The sequence below is a fragment of the Hoplias malabaricus genome, chromosome 6 (assembly GCF_029633855.1).
Source record: "Hoplias malabaricus isolate fHopMal1 chromosome 6, fHopMal1.hap1, whole genome shotgun sequence".
NCBI lineage: Eukaryota > Metazoa > Chordata > Actinopteri > Characiformes > Erythrinidae > Hoplias > Hoplias malabaricus.
Genome location: NC_089805.1, coordinates 27,393,155 through 27,413,261, shown reverse-complemented (window position 1 = coordinate 27,413,261; position 20,107 = coordinate 27,393,155). Strand labels below are relative to the sequence as shown.

At 39.2% G+C, this 20,107-nt stretch overlaps 1 long non-coding RNA gene across 1 annotated transcript; it reads left to right on the top strand.

Moving 5' to 3' along the window:
- Positions 1–4,246: 4,246 nt before the first annotated feature.
- On the top strand, positions 4,247–12,222 carry LOC136699182 (uncharacterized). The gene is made up of 3 exons (XR_010803627.1): positions 4,247–4,367; positions 7,234–7,327; positions 11,999–12,222. It is a non-coding gene; the product is annotated as an uncharacterized lncRNA (long non-coding RNA).
- The last annotated feature ends 7,885 nt before the right edge of the window (positions 12,223–20,107 follow it).

Below are 20,107 nucleotides of genomic sequence, written 5' to 3'. Positions count from 1 at the left end.
GAAGCTGTTATTTTAAGGTAGAAATACTATGCTAGTGTTGATTTAAAATGTACCATTCTACAGATGTAAAGCTTTAATCCAGTAAAGAAATACAAGCACATACCCCACTGTAAAAAACCCCTGTAAAATTTACTTAAAAAAAACGGCAGCTGTGGTTGTCAAAATATCACCATAATATATACAGTCAAAATGTATACGACACTACAGTGTTATTTTTGGCAATCATAAATTGTACATTCAAGAACTGTTTTGCTTGCAGTAATTTTCTGTTAAAATAACAGATATATACCATAATTACCCCATAATATTTACATAAAAAACAAAAAAATGTTTGTTTTGCCATATAATTAACATGTAAATATTCAGCTCTTAAAAGGACATATTGCTGAAAGGAGCAAAGAAATGTGCAGTGTCTGGGTGCCCACTCCACCACTCAGAACACAGGCTGATGGTGAACTTTCCTGACCAACACACATCTCATCAAAACATGCACAGAAACACACACACACACACACACACAAAATGCAACCCAAAATCAAAAGACAGTGAAAAACAAGGAAGACTCTGAAAATTACAGAAAACATGGAGCAGCAAAGCATGCTGGGAGTTCCCTAATGAGTCTCAGCTCCTTTTTGCGTTTTTTGTGCGTTTGTTTGTGCGTTTAACAGTGAAATAATGTATTTTTTATAGTAAAGAGATGTAAAAATTTGTGTTTTGGCTGATAAAAGTATTTACAGTATTTTACTGTTTCAACCTTTTTAGAGTTTTCAGCCTTTTACTGTTAGGGTTTTACGTTTTTTCTCCATAAAATTCACAGACATCTTTTACAGTGGAGAACCACTTCAGCTATTTTTGTAGAAAATATTTTTGGTTATTTTTGGTTCTATACTGAATCCTTTTAGTGGATGCTAATATCTTGGTTTCCAGGCTCTGAGTGAGAAATGAAAGAGCATACAGTTCTGCTGCTGAGCCTTTGGTTAGCGTGTGTGTGCTACTGGGTGGTTCCTCGGGGGTTTGCTGAAGAGTGTCATGGTGGAGCATCAGTGGAATGACAGGCTCCCAAGAGGCAGCCACATCCTGGGCTGTCCACACACACACACACACACACACACACACAAACACATCTTTCCAACAAACCTCTACACTACACCTGGCCTGACTCCCTGTCGCGTATCTAATGTGTGATTCACCATTTTGGCTGCAGTGGTCTCAGCAGACAGCCCCCTCATGACAGATTGGATCGCCAATAGTTTGGAAGGAAGAAACCTCCCAAACCTTGGATTATGTCAATGTGCACAGCGCCTGCTAAGACAGGTGTCTGTCAGCTGATTTGGTGTCTCCTCCGAGTGTGTTGAGCTCTCAAGTAGCATTGCATTGGGGAAGTTTGAAAAGATGTGACTGCTGCCTGTCTCAGAAGCAGAATGTGCTTGCCTTTGCATCATGTGACTGGGGAAGATCTAGCCAGTGGGTGGAATTGCCAATGACTAAAGCTTGGCAAGAAAATTGGTTATGGTGGTCTCAGCAGGCGCCCCATGACAGCTCAGATCACCATGCAAGCAGCTGGAAAAGGAGTAGGAGGCCATGGAGTGAAGCATTAAACTGATGGTCTGCTGTGGTTTCTTTGAATGGGTTCCATCCAGCTAACTTATTTGCTGCATGTCAATCAAGCGATCGCTGATAGGCAATTGAGCTAGACCCAATTATGCTTATAGTCTAATCTGCTCCCTGTTAAATTTAAACTCACTCTTTGGAGACAGGCATCCGCATAGCTCCGTTAATTGAAAGTGAAATCTTGGGTGTGGGAATGTAACCGAACCTCCTCCCTTGCCTGTCGCTATTAGAATGGCAGGCCATTTGTGATTAGTGTCTGAAAGTGGAGATGCGATGGTGGAAATGTGGTCTTTCATTGTCTGATTTTATTAAAGAAAAGAGGTGGTTCGCCTTTGCTTTGCTTATTTATTTATTTATTTATTTTTTATTTTATTTATTTTGCCAGCATTGTCATATTGATTGCTGTTGTTTGGGCTATTAGGTAGAGGCCGAACAGAAAGGAGCTGCTGAAGGGCGAGTTGTTGGGGTTGAATGGCTCCTCTCAGTATGTGAGACCACTCTTGGCTCTGGACCTCACTCCTGACAATCACCTGATCGATTTGATCTCTCTGTTGTTGCTGTTCTCCGCGGTGTAACCTGCCTTCATTGTCCAGACACTCCTACTGTCCACAGTTCTAGAATAATCAGCTTAAAAATGTACCCTTAATATTCTTGTGCTTTCAAAATAGTGGGAATTAGCTTCCTCTGCAAATAATGTGGTGTTTTTTGTGGGTTGAGGACAGCTGTTAAAGCACTTAAAGTGGACGTTTGCAAATGTTGGTAACTGCAGTTCTTTCTGTTTTTTTTTTTAGGTTCAAAAGCTCTATGTCTTTTAAGGTGGAATGGTATGTTTAAAGAAAATACAACTGTTTGTATGTGGCTGAATTTATTTACTGTTTGAATTACCACAGAAATTAATTTGTAACATGGGTTGTTCAGTTTTGTAGCACTGCAGTCTCCTGAGTTTGAGGACATTTCCACTGTGAGCAATCAGAAATAGCAAAAATAAGTCCATATTACCCACCTATGAAATAGAGCAATATCCTCATATCGGTTTGTGTGTTTGAAAGTTTGGAGTTCTCTCCATTGCGTAAAGGACTCCAGATGCCTCTGCAATAAGGAGAGAGAGAGAGAGAGAGAGAGAGAGAGAGAGAGAGAGAGAGAGAGAGAGAGAGAGAGAGAGAGAGAGAGAGACCAAGACGATTTAGAGCTTGTAAACAGACTGGAGATCACCATTTTCACAACAGAATGGTGAGAAAATATCTTTAGACAAACTTACAAACTAACTTAAATAAATTCATTAATTTTCACACAAATATTATGATATATCTATGAAAGGCAAAACATTCAAAATTCCATTTGAATGACTCAAGCTCATGGGCAATCTCAAATCTCCTGTCTCGATAGAGTCCCTGCTATCCGCTTGTTAACTTGTTACATATCAACCTTGTGAAATGGCACATCGGGTCCAAATTACTGCTCTGTATGGCCAACTTAGTGATTTTGCTGCTACATTTAGTGACTTTTCAGACCTTTTCAGAGTTATTTGTTATAAAAAAAAATAGCAAAAACAGACTAGAACCAAATCTATTGACTTTCTGTATAAATCTTTGATACTTTTTATAGTAGCACAACTCCTTACAACACTGGGACTGACCGTGAACCAGAGACACTGCGCCCTCTGCGCTCCTCTGCTCCCAGAGACGGACCAGCGGGGGACACAGCTCTCCCTACGTGGTTCCTCGGCTACCAGAGACAGAACTGTGGGAGACATAGCTCTCTGCAGTCCCTCTGCTCTCAGAGACGGAGCTGCGGGAGCTCTCTCTCCACAGCTCCTGTACTCCCAGAGACGGAGCAGCCCAGTCAGTCCGCACTGCAGCTCACACAAATTAGAATGAGCTGGGAATGTAGAAATTGTGCGGCCAAAGACATACATTCAGCTTTATTCAAACAGTAAACACACGTCTTATGAATGTATGACAAAAGACCTTAGGCGAGACTGGACCTGGAAACTGTGAAACATAACGCATGGCGTTACACTTTACAAGCGGATTGGTTCATTGAGGTGTCAGACACCCTAGCTAAGAGCTTTGAGCTAGTGGCTTCATGAACCAATGGGGCTTATCAGCCCAAAGGTTTGCCAAAAGTTTCATTACCCAAAGCCTCATTGAATTGTTCTCACTAGTGACACCTGAAGTGCAAAAGACTAAATTAATCCTGAGCCAGAATATCCTGGAATGTCTATAAATAAAATAAAATAAAATATTTTTGCCATTCTGCCTCATTCAAAAAAGTGTGTGTTTGCATGCAAATATTATTAGATGGGTGATTCAAAATAAATACATCAGTGATGTACACTGACACTGAATGCAAGAATGTTTATTGAACGTGCGAAAGTGCTTATGGAACTGGAAGTGAAGCACAGTAAATTGCAACAGAGCAGTATGTGGATAGGGACAAATATACCTTATTGATTCTTATTCAAAAAACAACTAGCCTACACTCTATAATATAATTAATACTATATATTATATATGAGGAGATTCCCCCATGCCATAGGACCCCTTTATCTAATCCCACCCTCGCTGATTGTCCCACAGCAACACTGGAAGGTGCGCCCTAAGATTTATATTCACGAAATGTTAAGTCACAACTCTCGTTGGCTTCCATTAGGAGCTCAGTAATCCTGCGTTGACTTTGCGCGGGAAAAACATTTCCATTTATAGGGCGTTACTGAATACGGAGCTTTTCATTAGTGCCGCATCTCTCCGGTGACTGTAAGTGATTTTAAATACAATTTCTGAAATTACTTAACGTTTCCGGTGGTTTAAAACGCTGAAGGGCCTTGTGCTCAGGACAGATCAGTGTGTGCTTGGTTTGGTGTTTCTGGAGGACGGTTGAGTCGATGCGTAGGGAGTTAGACTAGATATAAAAACCTGCGTTAGTGTTGTGGACTGTTTGATAATACATTTTGATGCTATCAACTAATACATTTTGATTGCACAGCGGTGGCGGACCTGGTTAGTGGCTGCTTTTGTGCCAAGGGGTTAATTAAACGTCCGTGTTTATTGTTGTAAATGTTTGGTCAAAAACCACAAGGATCACAACAGTTTATCCCCCTGTTTAGCCCATCAGCAGAGAACACTCCAGAAGCCATTTTGCCATTTTTCTCAGTTCTAGTTGTACCCTTGTCGTTTACGCTGTTGTTGCTCAGTTGTTTTGTTGTTTAAATTCGTTTATTTCCTGCCGTCCGGGACATCCACCTGATCTACAGTGATTAATGAACTCTTTGTTTTTTGTCACCCCACCCACAATGAACCATTCAGCAACCATTTTTAGGAATGTGAATAAAAATGCTTCAGATAATTTCACAGTTGTATTGGAAGTGAATAGCAGTTTCTGGCACCTAATTCAGTGTGTTTAGAAATATGCCCTGGCGGAGCAATAGCATTAGTCACACTACAGAGGGAACACCCTGGAGGCACTTGTTGGTAATTAGCTTTATCTAAATGACCATGAAGCGAATTAAGAAGTCACACCTTTTCTCATTTTCTGTTTAATACATTTTTACTATGGAGCTCTGTGCCAATAAAACCCCCTTGTGTTATTCATAAAAACAATTATCAAGAGATGAGACTGCCCCTTTGGGACCTTATTACTTCTGACCTGGTCTCAGGGAAAATGAGGTGGGCTGCTCAACATACCCTGGACCAGTAAACATGGAGTAGGTTTTGTTTAACGTATAATGAGTGAATGGGCTTTGGGAGTACATCCTCCCCTGCAGTGTTGTATATTTAAAAATGTTTGTTTGCTTAATTAAACATCACATAGGGTCTCAGTTAATTTACACCAAGCCAGGTGGCCTAGTTAAAAAAAGGCAAGGATATGTTAAAAATGCAAAATTGCACTTTTAGCTTCATACATAACATTACAAAAATAAGATGTAAATAGTTTTTTTCCCCCATATAAGACCTTTAGCACCTTTCTTGTCTATTGTATCAGGTCTTCTGACATAGTAGGTGAAATCTGTAGTTCTGCAACTACAGAATGTAGTCCATCTGTTGCTAAACATGCTTTGTTACCCTCCTTTTGCTCTGTTCTTCTGTGGTCAGGATCCCCTCTAAGACCACCACAGAGCAGGAACTATTTTGATGGTCCAGACCTTTGATCCAGGTTCCAGGCTGGATCTTAAAATGGCCTGCTGGTATGACACTAGCTGTAACTGCTAATGCTGTCCAGATTTCACCTCATGCCACCCGGCCATTGTAAAATCCTGGCCTGAGACCTGCATCCAAGTTACAGATTTGAGGACCTCTGCTGTATAGGAACCATCACTAGTTCCCTTTAGGAACATTTCAATGGAAAACTTTCACATAATGTAAAGATCAAACAAAGTACCTCCTCCCCCTCTGAGAACTAAGTGTCAGCATTCTTATTAAAAACCAGCCCTGGCAGCTCTCTGTAGGGTCAAAGTTAGAGAACATGATATAAAGGCTTGATTACCAGGGCACTGCACAACTCCCATCCCACTGTCTTATCATGTGAACTGAATAATGCTGTACACTGATACTAAAACATAATAAAACCTAATCTGACCCCGCTGTGTTCACTGTAGTGCATCAGAGGCTAAGATTTGGATAGAACATCAAGGAGCTTAGGCCTCTGCCTAGAACATTTCTGTTGCCTTGTTGCTATTCTGCAATTCTAGGCCTTCACGCAAAGGCCGTGAGTGGTAATAAGAAGCTGACATGAAAAATGAGGGCATTTTTGGGTTAAGGTTTATGGTACATAGTAAAGCCAATTTCGAAGTAGGAGCACATAGGGTCCTTTTCACCCAGAGCCCGAGTGAAAGCAGGACCCTTTCTGACAGGAAATGAATTAATACTGCGCTAGAACAGCAGGCCATAAGAGCTATCTGAAAACACTGTGTACAGTTGGAATAACTTTTGTGTTTAACGCTGTTATTTTTGTTGTTCAGGTTGTTGACTGGTATTTATAGACATTTTTCAATATAACTTGTACACTTCAGAATGATGAGTCGTCAGGGCTGTAGCATAGCACAAAACAGCAGCAGATTGTGAAGGCACTACATAAAAAGCGGATACGAGTGTGAACTACATATACAAATAATATACCAGGAAAACACAAGATGGCTACGTAACATGGGCATAACTAAACATGACTGTATGTCAGTGTACAGATAATAACCAGTGCAATAAATATTGTAGACTGAGGTAGAAACGCATTCCAAAACCTTACCCTCTGTTGTTTTGGTGGAGATGTCCTGATGCACAACATACAACTGTATCCTGCCACAGATCAATATAGAATTTTTTTCCTTTGTTATCTTTATCATGTTCTGAAGCCCTGATCCCTACGGCCGTCTTTCTCCCAAGCAACAAGATGGCTGTTATTCAGTTGATAACAGATGGGGCTGGTATAGGTGTCTCAGTACTGTACGCTATGTGAGGCAGCAACAAAGCCAAAAGGAACAAAATAACTACGATAAGCACTTCTTGTAGCAGTGGGACGCTCTGTTTTGAAATATGGGATGTAGAGAATAATGGGCCTTAGCTGTATTCTCATCGGATTTGAGAATGTGCTTTTTATCAACTTTGAGGCATTTTTATTGGATTCCTGCAGATGAGAGAGAGAGAGAACGGCTGGGGGGAGAGAAAGAAGGCGTGCATGGAAAAGGATGGATTCAAGACTTGAACAAGACAGGAGAAAGAAAAAGGTATGTGGAACTACAGCTGGTTAAACTGCCTATTTGAGACCATTGTCGTGGCACTTATAAAATTTGAATTCTTTTCAGTGCACTACAAAAAAAGGTATAAAACAAATGTTAAGTTTCAGAAGCAGGGCGTACAGGTTTTCAGTAATATAACTTCATGACCAAATACTGTATTCTGCTTGCTTTAATTTTGAAGTTCTCCTCAAAGCACTATATCATAACTGTCAAAGCAAATCTCTGATAAACTGTTTTCACTAGGACAGATGCATCTTTCTCAGCCCACTAATATCTACAAATGTATTGGCTTCCTCGCTATAGATTATTAAACCTTCGTCATGGAATCGGAGAAAGATTCTGGTTTTAATAAATATAAGATTAATAGAAGGCAAGTGTTTGGATCGGGTTTATATTAAGGTCTCGTCAGTGTTTGTGGATAAGGAGAGCACAGATTACTTGGGGAAATGCACTGTAGAGTTGCTGTTATGGTTGTTGATGATGCGTCACGTAAGGTTCACATGAAACTGGGGGCACTAAGCATGCATTGACGGTGCCAGTGGGGCTGCGTACAAACACTGGAGCTTTTTCCACCACCCAATCCCCAGAGAGCCAGCAAATGGTCAGGAAACATACTCTGAATTGTATGAAGTTTGATTACGATTACTAACATCACTTTTATTTAAATTCACATTTGTATACTTCAGGTTTACTTCAACTTGTAATTGTTATCATGAGTTAAAACAAGTTGATATAATTGCAAATTCATGATTAAAATGAAATATTTTAAGGGAGTGTGTGGTAAATGTGAAATAGTTATTAGAGAATAGAAGGTTTCAGCAAATGGAACAGAAGGCATTCTGCAAATTTTCAGGGAAGGGCCTCATTAATATAAGCCACACTTGGGGTTATTTTGAATGGGTGAGTGTGTGATGCGGTGTGTTTTTTCCAGGGCTTGTTCCTCCCTTGTGTCCAGTGATTCCTCTCATGTTCAAGACCCACCGGTTAGATTATTTCAGTGAACCTTATTTTCTAATGTAAAATAAAGAAACAATATTCAGACTTTGTACTCTCTTGCTTCAGTGTATGTTTCTTCAGGCTCTTAGAATCACACTGCTCCCTCGCCCCCTCCCATATTCAGAGGAAGCAATGGTGTTAGGTTGTCCTGCCACATAAATCATACTGGAAATGAAAGAACTGAACAAAATCCAATATAGGCACAAAATCATATTGTCGCTGTCCCAAGAAAAACATGCATCTCCATTTTTGTTGACTTTTGAGTTTACTACATCATTTGAACACAGCAGCTGTCCTTCACATTGTGCGAACGTTTTATGATGAATGAGCTAATAGAAATACTCAAATTACTTGGAATAAAATCTTTTTACATTGCCTTTTTTTTTTCTTCCCCCCTCCCCACCCTGTAAAATTAGTTTTAGAGATGCATGTATTTCTTTGGAAAGCAAAGACATAGGCCATGCTCTGAGTCCTGATGAATGTGGAAATAATTTTATAATAATTTATATTCTTAGAAATAAAATACAACATTGTGTTTTGTTTTTGAGCAAATGTTTCATTCTATATTTTTACTGTCTATGTAACCCATTGGCAAAGAACTTTACCTTAATTGTAGCACAACTTGTTATATTATTACTTTATATTTGCTCAGCTGCATGAAGCCCTTGCTGCTTTGTAATGAATTCACCTCATTAACTTTGTTGTTGTTGTTGCCAGGGCTAACACTCTATCCTGCCGTAACTCTCCTTTATGTTTAAAACTCTGGCAATTTTCATGGGCTCTCAATCCTTGCATGAAAGCCTGCCTCCCGACCGGGGCTTAAATTGGCTGCATTTCCATTTTGTCACACAGTCGCACAGAGGATCTGATGGTAATTCGCACTGATCGCTGCAGAGTGTCTGGTGAGAAAGCAGACGCTAAAGTCACAGCCCTAATGACCGTAATCTTGTTTGGGGTGAGAGTTCTAGATGAAAGTCTTTGACCCGGTGCCTCTGGAGTTGTCCCACAGCAAGAGTTCTGCTCCTTATAGACGTCTGCTTCCTCTGGGCCTTGGCTCAGATGGAAAAAAAAAATCATGTTACTAAATCTGCAGTTAACTGAGGATACAGGGCTGCAGCATGTTCTCTCCACAAATCCAACCAGAAGAAAATGTACTTGCACTGCACAAAACTCCAGAAATACACATAGAAGGGAATGTGCTTGAACTGCACAATAAACACTGAAAGAATTGTACCTAAACTGCAAAATACACATAACAGAAATTGTACCTAATCTGCGCAGTACATATAGAAGAATGTGTACCTGAACTGCATAATGAACACATCCTAATGTACTGTGATATACAGCACAAACCTTCCCATTCCAAACATTGTTTTGCAGAGTATTTTATGACAGATCTGTGGCAGTACGGAGGCTGATATTGAGTGAATAATGCAGCGAGAGGGCTATTTGCCTCATTGTTTTAATGATTTAATAATTCAGTCTGTGGCTTATAGGAGCTGTGTAGTCTGTCCACTGTGTGCAGCTTTTGAAAGCAAAGTGGCTTATTAATATCACAGGTAATGGACTCTGGGCTTTTAATGAGAGATGCAGTCAGCTTGAACTTTCCAGACCTGTTCAAGGGACGGTCTCTAGGGATTATATGAGCACACTCATTTACAGAAGTTGTTGTTGGTATTAAGGACTATGTTGATGAAGAGTCTATTATAATCAACTTTTAAGGTTGAGGGAGATCTTATTGCTGTTAATTGTGATCAGAAGTGGGCAGTAATATTAGTTATGTTTCCTCAAATATATTGACTGGTGAGACTTTGTTTTAGTTAGAGGTACTCTGGTTTTTCAAATGTTTGTACACCCTGTACAGTGAGCAACCTAAAATAAAGCTCACAGTCAAACTGTGCAGCAACTGATGAGCTTCTGTCTCCAATTTTAACATCAGATTTTTATGGTTGGACCAACAAGATAATTGTCTAATGGAGTGGCAACTGAGTAGGCTCTGTGTTTTAAAACTCCAGCATCACTGCTGTCTGATCCACTTGTACCCACACAGCAAACTAACACATCACCACCACTTGTGTCACTGCAGTACTGAGAATGAGCCCTCAACCAAATGGCACAAGTGAATTTGGAGTCAGTTCCAGCGTAATTAACGTATCTGTAAGAACTAAAGTCAGAGTTACCCACTTACAGAGCAGGAACAGAGCAACAACATCATCTCTCTTGCTTTTTAACGCTCTGAGTTCTCTCCACCACCTCCAGATTCATTTTCTCTGCTGTGCCTGAGTGAGCAGTGGAGGCTCCTGAGCCAGTTCAGACCAAGACAAACATAGGATTGAATTGTCAGGTGGAAACAGTATCTAAATTTGTGTATTCACATTAGTAATATATATTTTTTAATTAATTTATTTATATATTTTTGAAGCTGCTAAATTTACTGCAATCAAGTAACAATCTCAAAGCACATGTCTAAGACAATTGCCGATATTCATAAAATGTTTGTTGTCTTTAAGGTATGAAGGTGTGCCCGGCTTGTTTAATCCCTCTGAACTGTGCCCCATACCCATACTCCTAACCCAACATTAAGCTCTAAAATGTCACACTGCAGGTGTTTTGTTCCCAAGCAAAGCTAAAATTCCACAAGCCTTTTTCCACAAGTTTACAGCATTTTATGCTTCGAGTTTAGTGTTAATACCCCTTCTTTCAGGAAAGCCTAGTGAAAGATACATGAAAGATAGCCATGTGTATATATTCAGGAAGTGCAGATGTGCTGAAGATGATCCAGAAACACGTTGCCAGGCCGTGATTTACTCGCTCTTTGGTGAGTCAGTTGCACCTCCTCTGCCCTGTATTTGACTCACACATTAATCACAGCTCAGCCCGTTTATGCAGGAGTTCTCTCACTCATGTTACAGTTTCAGTGCTGTGACATCTGTTCTACAACTGACTAAGGGGGATGCAGAGCTGTAGGTCAAAACTAGAGGGATATAAAGACAGAGGTTTGATTCACTGTCAGTTTTGTGGAGAATACCTCAACCAGCCCTTGTTATGAAAATTCTAGGTTGTCCTCTACATTTTCCTTGTGAGATTTTAATCATTTTTCTGTGAGGATTTAATGACATTCACCCAAGAGAGCATTAGAGATCAGATGATTAGTTTGGCTCACAGAACCCACTACAACCCATTGAAATACAAAAAAAACTTTCCACAGTTCCAATGTCGTGTGTGTGGTTTCAAAATATAACACGAACAGAAACACTGCATCTCAACCACATCCTCAGAGCTATCATCCAGAGGCATGAGAACACAAAGTGGCCGGATATAACACAGATTGGTTTAATTCTGGAGTGAATGGGAGACCACTGCCCAGCTTCAAGAGTGCAGCCTTTTCACTAATGTTCCGTCTGATAAATCTAAGTATAGTTGTACATTTTATATTCAAGTTTTTTATAACAATGTCATGTCAATGTCATGTTATTATGAACAACTAGCGTTACTATGTAATATTAAACATAAAACGTCATTATAAATGTACTTAACTGTAATATTATTCATAATATTAAAACCTTTTGGTATAACCATTTCTAAAAACATTTATAGATATAGAGGGACTTGGGGTGTGTTATTTATTTATTTATTTATTTATTTATTTATAAATATATCCAGGGCTTTTCACCAAAGCTGATGAGCTGCTTCATTGTTCAAGGCAGATGAACGAAGAAGAACGAAGGCAAATACGAAGAAATCATCAGATCACTTCCACAGAATTCCCTCTCCCTAAGAGCACCTAAAGTAAGGTGGATAGTGTAACTGCATTCACAATGTGAGATTGTCATTTACTTTTAAGCTTGTATGTTTGTGGTTTGAAGCTTTATGCACAAAGGCTTTAAGGGTGAACACATTGAATACACATTGAATTTTGTCGCGTTAATCATTCTTTGCATATTTTACACTATAAATAGTGTTTAGTGCTCTATTATAGCTAAGCTCATTAAACTCATGATTGGAGCTGAATTGTGGAGTTCGAGGTCTTTTTTGAGCTTATCTGCCATAAGCTCTGTATTTATCTGATTGACAGATTGCTTTGTCACTGTTGCAGAATAGAGAGTTTACATGTGAAATTTGCTTCTGCTGGATCTCAGTTACTATGAAATAATGCTCATTTTTTATTGTGTTACATCTTTTTTTTAAGTACTGACTCAGATATTACTTGGTGAAGCTTTTTCAGGATGTCTTATACATATTTATGATGCATCATTTCATATTAATATAAGTGGTGTTTTGCTGACTGTTTGTACTCATTATCCAGACTCTCATAAAGGTCAATGCTACAGTCTTGCATAGTACTACTTTTTTTGCTTGCTGTGTTATGACCTTAAATGTTTCTTTTACTTGATTTATTGAAATTCTTCCTTAGTAATGATGTGCAGTCTCCTTGGGTTTTAATAGTTCTTGGGTAGCACCTCCAGTCTGTGAAACATGAAAGGGAATTCTCAGTATCAAGCCAAATATACCAGATGTTTACTAAAAAACTTGGATTTGTTGTATTTAAAAAAAAAATATCTTAAATTAAATTAAATTTGGTAAATGACATGTATTTACTTGGCATCTGAAATGAAATGGAATAGTGCATATTTTGTGTATATTAAAGTAAACTTTATATATTGTTGCTGTCCAGTTAAAAGCGTGCATTTTTCCTTCTATAGATTTTTAGTTTACTACATCAATTGAACCCCACAGCTGTCCTTCACATCGTGTGAAATGTTCTTGATGAATGAGCCAATAGAAATGCTTAAATTGCTTGGGATAAAATCTTTTGACATTCTTTTCTATTGAAAGTTAAGGTTTTTCCTTCTCCTGTAAAGTTACTGTGTTGGGGGATAAAAGTTTTTAGTTGGTCATTGATGTAATGCATACATATTTATATAAAACTCATATTTTTGTATGTGGCAAGCCAGTGACCCAAGCTCTTGGTTTGCTTTTCTGGGATGCTTTGCCAAGTCATTTCCTGCAGCCAGTTTCTGCTGTTACTTTTGGGGATTTCAGAATTCAGTCTCCTGTTCAGTAAGAGGAATACACGCCTGGCTGGTTATGTATCCAGAGATCAACTTGGCAAGTCTAAAATCTACTTGTTTCTCCTGATGAACTCTTTGGTTGCATTGGCAGTGTGTGTTAGGTGTATTGTTTTTGTTGCTCAGAGCTAGCTTTGCTTTTGTTTCCCCCCCTCTGCAGTTTCTCTATTTTTGGAATGGATTTAACAGCTCTGTATACAAGTGCTGGAGCTTTGCTTTTAAATAATGTACTGTTTTCTTAAATTATAATATAGTATTCTTATTATTCTTTCTTCAAATTCTGGGATCTGCCATCTGTTCTTACATTTTCTCTCTTTCATTTCACTGCAGAAATGAAGTTAAAATAATTTGGAATTTCACAACATTAACACATCCAAAATTTTATGAAAAATGCTGTATTTATGAAAGTGTAAATGCTTTAAAAATAACATAAAAGCTGATGGTAGCTCTGAAGTAGGTTTCTCTCTAATGGTATTTATTTGGGGTGGAGTCTGTAAGAAGAATGTTTGTTGTAGCAGATAGGGTTAAAAGCTGTAGTATCTGTAGTGTGTTTTGTCTATCTATCTATCTATCTATCTATCTATCTATCTATCTATCTATCTATCAGACAACAGGCACGGCTCCTTTTTCGGCAACAGTTCTTCTGGCTCATCTTCTACTTCAATGTCTGGTACAAATTCTGGTTCAGAACTCCCCCTGTCCATTTTCATGACACTCTACAACTAGAGTTGTAGCTTTTTAAATGGGTGTGGCTTAAAATGATCATATAATAACAAAAATAAAAAACAGTTTTCATTATACCGCAGAGCACTGTATACACAATGTTACTGAAAGCCAAGCTGCTAGCAACTTACTAGCAATTTTAGAGTTACACATTACTGTAGCACTTACTCATCTTCTCACATTGTAGTTTCAGATTTGTACCTCTTTCTATTCTTGGTGATAATGAGGTTTGTCTCTTGTGATATGACCTTTACAATTATGGTGTAAATGGTGTTTCCTTCACCACATCATGAAGGTTTTGACAGCTGTTTTTAAGCGTTTCTTCACACCACACTTATTGAGCATCACATGAAAACCAGCTGTTTCTTACTTTGAGATTTCCAAACTCTTGACTTTGCTTTGCAGAGTTTTGGCCCTACAGCTCAGAGTTTTTCTTTTTGTTAGTACTTTTAAGCTTTACTTTCACAGAGCTCTATAGTCTGTTTTAGTTTAGACCTAAGACAGATAGCAAAAAGAAGATAAAGGCCCACATCAGACAGTGCACAATGCTGTAAAAGCTGTTATGAGCACACAAACACTGCAATGGGACACAGCTGGTCAATAAAAAGCATCTCTGTGGTATCTGTTCCAGGACTTATGCTCACTTAAGTTGTGTATGCTATTAGGGTGGCTTTAACGTCAATGCTGCAACATTTGAGAAAATACGGTGGCATTCGACTACAAGAACATTAGTGTGGTGGCACTGATATTGGAGGATTAGTTCTGGATGACCAACGCATCACAAAGGAAATAGATGAAGCTCCTTCACTCCAGACAGCTGTTCCACTGCTCTACAGCGTAATACTTAGTGGGGTTTATATTACCCTTGCTGATGTTTGGCTTTGAGCATGGTGACCTCAGGTTTATTGTGGCTTTTCCAAAGTGTCCATAGAATTTCTGTCTATCTATCATTACACTTATATAGCGCCTTTCTAGATACCCAAGGATGCATTACAATCCACATTGCTCAGAACGCTCAATCCACACACACTGGTAAGAAGCTGCAGCCAAACTCTCGACCAGGAACAACCGTCCACCTGGAGGACTGCATCGGGCACTAGAATTTCACCCAGGACAGAGTGCCAATCCATTTCTAGACACACACACACCCTCCATGTTTTTGGACTGTGGGAGGAAACCCACGCAGACATGGGGAGAACATGGAAACTCCACCCAGATCGGACTTGAACCCAAGATCCCAGCGGTGAGAGCCGAACGTGCTAACCACTAAGCCACCGTGCCGCCCAAAATGTGTTTTTTATTTTTAAATGTGGCATGTGGTTTTTATTTTCTATGGGAATTAGAGCTGTGTGCGCAACTGAATATTTGCATCCACAATGAGGGCACTTTGAGATAATGTCTACCAAGCTATTCTGACTTCCTGTAGCAATATTAATAAAGAGTACAGTAAAACTGTTTCATGGCTCCAGTGTGTCCCACTTTTAAGGGCAAATAAGTGGCCGATTTGCATCATTCCCTTTCACATGTAGTCTAATGGTAACGGCTCTGTTGCTGCGACTCAGTATTAAGACAGTTTGGGTCATCTCTCTGTGCCATTCTGCATTGATCTGAGGGGTTATTTGATGGGTTTATGGGCTTCACCTCTTGTTGACCAGGCCCAGGCTCATATTGAGAGGGATTGTTCTTTAGCCAGACAAAGCTGATCGGCTCTCGTCTTCGAATCATTTTGAAGGGCACATCCTTTTCATTCTCTGTGGCTGAAAATTCCAGATGGCAGCATATTTATCAACATAAGCCTGTTATTATGGGAGAATAAACAGATTAGCTTTTGAAGGCATGTGGTTTTTATTTTCTTCTTACAGAGATCTAAAAGACAACAGTTATTTTACCCTTTTTTCCCTTCTCTCCCCCTTCCCCCTCATGTTCTTTCCCCTCTCCTTATGTGACTGGTCTAAAACGGCTCCTAAAGGTAGTGATTGGAGAGGTGTCTCCAGTGATTTTTCTGTAATTTGGCTTCAGAGTGGCCCAACTGTGTGGCTAAGAGGAGGGACGATGCACTGGCGGTCAGCAGCTTCACAGGTTCTCGCCGGATGCTGGCACGTGACTCAGCTCCTGCAGCTAATTACTCTCACTAGGAACAATCCAGGAAATTGTGCTTGTTTTGACGTGATGACTGATTACAATGTTGGAGGATGTCCGTGGGGTGCTTCAAAATCAGCCGAGCAGGTGTTACTGATGCACATTGAACGGCACAGTGCTTTAGCTACAGAGCATTCCATTATACACGCTATCACATGCTCTCAGAAGAAACAGTACTGAGGTATCACCGTCATGTTAGTATGTGTGCTTCATTGCATGCTCAGTTTACACTATTTTAACTTGGATCCAGTAACAGTCTATTAATTTTGTGCTGTGTGGACACCTGCTCATCTGACATTTTCTTCTGAAATCTTGTTTGAACATGTTATTACCCTTTTGAAATTTGTTGAAACATTCACGTCAGGTCAGGTACTGATAAGGGATGCTCAGTCTGTATTGCATTTGGGAGCTTGTATTTGAGTAAATGTGACTACCCACCTCCTGCAGTTGGAAAACATAAATGGACCATATTCTTCTTGCCACCTATTCTAGTTGCTTCTGCTGTTTCCATACATTGCCCTGACGCTACATGTTTAATCTTTTATTCTGGTTTAAAATCATCTTGTGAAAACAGGAAAAACATTTCCTGTGAAACGTTAAGTTTGCAGTTGTCGTTACTTTTGTCAAGCTTCCCTCTCACAACGCTGCTTCTGAGCACTCCCTTACTCTAACTGGCTCAACTGAGTCAATGGACAATTGTATGAATTCCATTTCCTAAAGTCTCTGACAGATGATGCCAGTACAGGTCTTGTGCCTCTGCTGGGAGGTGGCAGTAGTGACATGTTTTATGATCATTGTACAACTGTACACTGAAATTTGACCTCTGCATTTAAGATCTCTAACATTGAACACACTGACACTTGTGATTAGGGTGTGTATGTTTGGGATATAGTTCCGCCTTCAAGGGCACTTCAGCCATGGATCTTCCTGTCAGTTCTGGAGCTCTGGCTGCCTACCCTCATGTTTTCTATGGCAAATCAACCATTTTCTTCCTCATTTTTCTCCTCTAAACTGTTCCAATTTCAGTGTCTGATTCCAACAGTTTTCCCTGTGCTAACACTGCCATTTTAAAATTTTCCACAAGAAATAAATTTTTCAGATGGCAGAATAGTATGTCTTAAAAGGCAGGGTTACACTTAGGCCAGCCAAGGCTGTCAATCACTCCATTCCTAAGGCCCCCTTTGCACAGCTGAGTTGTAGAGGAGCTGTCAGGCAACAGTTAATCATTCTATTATTTATCATTAGTTATAACTGATAAATGTAGACATTTTGACAGTTATATTGTGTTCTGCTGTTGGTAGCCTTAACATATTTTGTACCTTATTCATATGCATCTCTGCATAAGACACTGAGTAAAAGTTAACTCTTAGTACTCACCTTTCCACCTTAAATGCCAATAACTGCTGCAATCTAAACAGTAGTGGCATTTTGGATCTGCAGAACTTGCTATTCCTCCTTAATTGGTGTTACAGTTACATTCTGCCACCTACCGAATTTTTCACTGTAATTGGAGCAGAAATTACCATGGCCCCAGTAGAACTATCCATTCCACCTTACATGGCACAAGTTGTCTGTCACCTGCAAAACTTTTTTTACTCCATCTTAAATGGAGCAGTGATTATATTGTGACCCGGCTAGAATTACCCATTTCACCTTAAACACTGCCATGTTAAAGGTTGAATAGAGAATTCTGGCAGATGGAGCAGAAAGAGCTCGAAAAAAAATGAAAATAATGAGAAAAGAATGTTTACAGCCTTAAGAAAATAGAAACAAAAACAAAAAAACCCTGCTCTTAGTGAAGGGGGCGGTTCTACCCAAAAGGCAGCATGTCTTTCCAAGCCTCTGCAGCCAGTTGGACGAGCTAAAATGTAGGTTTGGTTGCAAGTTAGTATGTAAAGTCCATCCTAAACATTACATTGATATTAGATTAAAACTAGTGACACCATTCCTGTTGTACCACAGACACATACTATTGTTTGGCACTACTAGTAATGATGGTGTAAGATGAGTACATCGTGCTGTGTCAATGTTCTGACTCTTTGCAGCCAATCAGTAATGCTCCCCAGCGTGAACTAAACTTGGTGCACACAATCTTGAAATGCAGTGACATTGCTGGCATTTCTCTTTCAGTGCTGCATCCTTATTGCTTAAAGGCAACATTTGTAGTTGTAGGGAAACACTGTTTCCTTGTTTATGTTCAAAAGCTTATTTTTTATATATTCACTCTTTGAATTACCACAGAAACAAATATGCTACTCGAGTTTAGTTTTGTAGCCCTTTCAGTCTGTTTTCTTTAATGTGGTTTGAGCTCTCTCGAATGTGGTCAGTTACACATACAGAGGAATAGCCTCATATCAGTTTGTTAGGAGGTCTATTAATTGTCAAACTCCAGATGCTGTTTTATTTAAGTAATAAGGTGTACTTTCAATATATAAGTAATTTAGGCACCTAGAAGTACAGCAGAAAGTTGCACTGCGATTGAATTTTCACCACAAGGGGATTGACTTCAGTCATGATGAAGTAGTTTGGTTACAAACTATCTGATGTACAACAAACCACTGTAAATGTAAGATGTGAAAGAAGCCTGTAACAACAAAACAGGGAAATACAACTAATGTTCCACCCCTCAAGCAGAAGCACCCGGTTGAATATGAAGAAAGTTAAATTTTAGAAGCTCAAACTTGAATGTAGTGGCTGTTTGCTTTCAGACTAGGTTATGATGGAACTTGCTTTTAGCTGGAGCAACAGGCTTTTACTGGTCTTACTGTCTTACTGGTTTTACTCTACTAACTCTGGTATCAAATTGGACAACATGGTTGACAATTCTGGCTTCTAGAAGGTAGGTGATTGGAAGCACACTGTCCACTGTCCAAACTTCATTCATTGATCTGGACATTGTTCAACGTCACCCGAAATGTAATGTGTACACATCTGTCTTCACGTCACTAATGTAGTTTATTAATTAAACCCAGATTTTAGTGTAGATGTTTTGCCACTGTATTTCACTGTGTATACTCTGTGTTCTCTTTTGTTACTCTGCTGGTGTACTGATCTTATTGTATGACCTCATATTTGGGTTCCCTCTTGTTTGTTTGTAGCTTTGTTTTCTTTTAAAACTTGTGTATTTTTTTCTTTCATGTTTCTGGTAAAGTCCTTTGGGCTTTGGGTAAATTTTGATTGTGGCTTTTTCCATGAGCATCTGATTTGTTTTCGTATTGTGACACCTTTTTGAAGGTACATGCTGTTTTTACTTTGAGGGAACAAAACTTTGATCTTTTCTGCACTAGTGGAATGGGCCCTTTCAAACAGTTTATTGATACAGCATATTCAACCGGGAAAAATTTTTATAGGTGGAATCTCAGCCAGCTGCCTCAAAGATGGAAATTCATTTCATATTTTTAGATGTAAAATCCTCTGAAAAGTGTAGACAGTCTAAATATTGGCTAGGTAGAAAGGTGCTGTTAAATATTGGATATTTAATATAGAAAGAGTTCAGATGGATTAGGCACAGTAGGCAGCCTTTGTAAAATACCACAATCCCTTCTGCCAGACCAATATGAGTTTAGCACGTTTGCACATTACCACTGCAGCAATATTTACCTTTGACGTTCCTTGAAAAATGTGCTCACCAAAACTGATTAACCAGTGCTTATAAAGGCAGCCCTTTGGTGTTGAAAGGAAAGCTAAACATTTAATTTAGCATTGAGCTGCTTTCAGAAACTATTTAATATTTATATTATTATTACATTGTATTAAAAGTATAATAAGACCACAAAACCGGAGCAGTGGTGTCGATCAATACTGGGGAGGCGGAGTCAGCCATTCTTTATTTTTGCTTGAA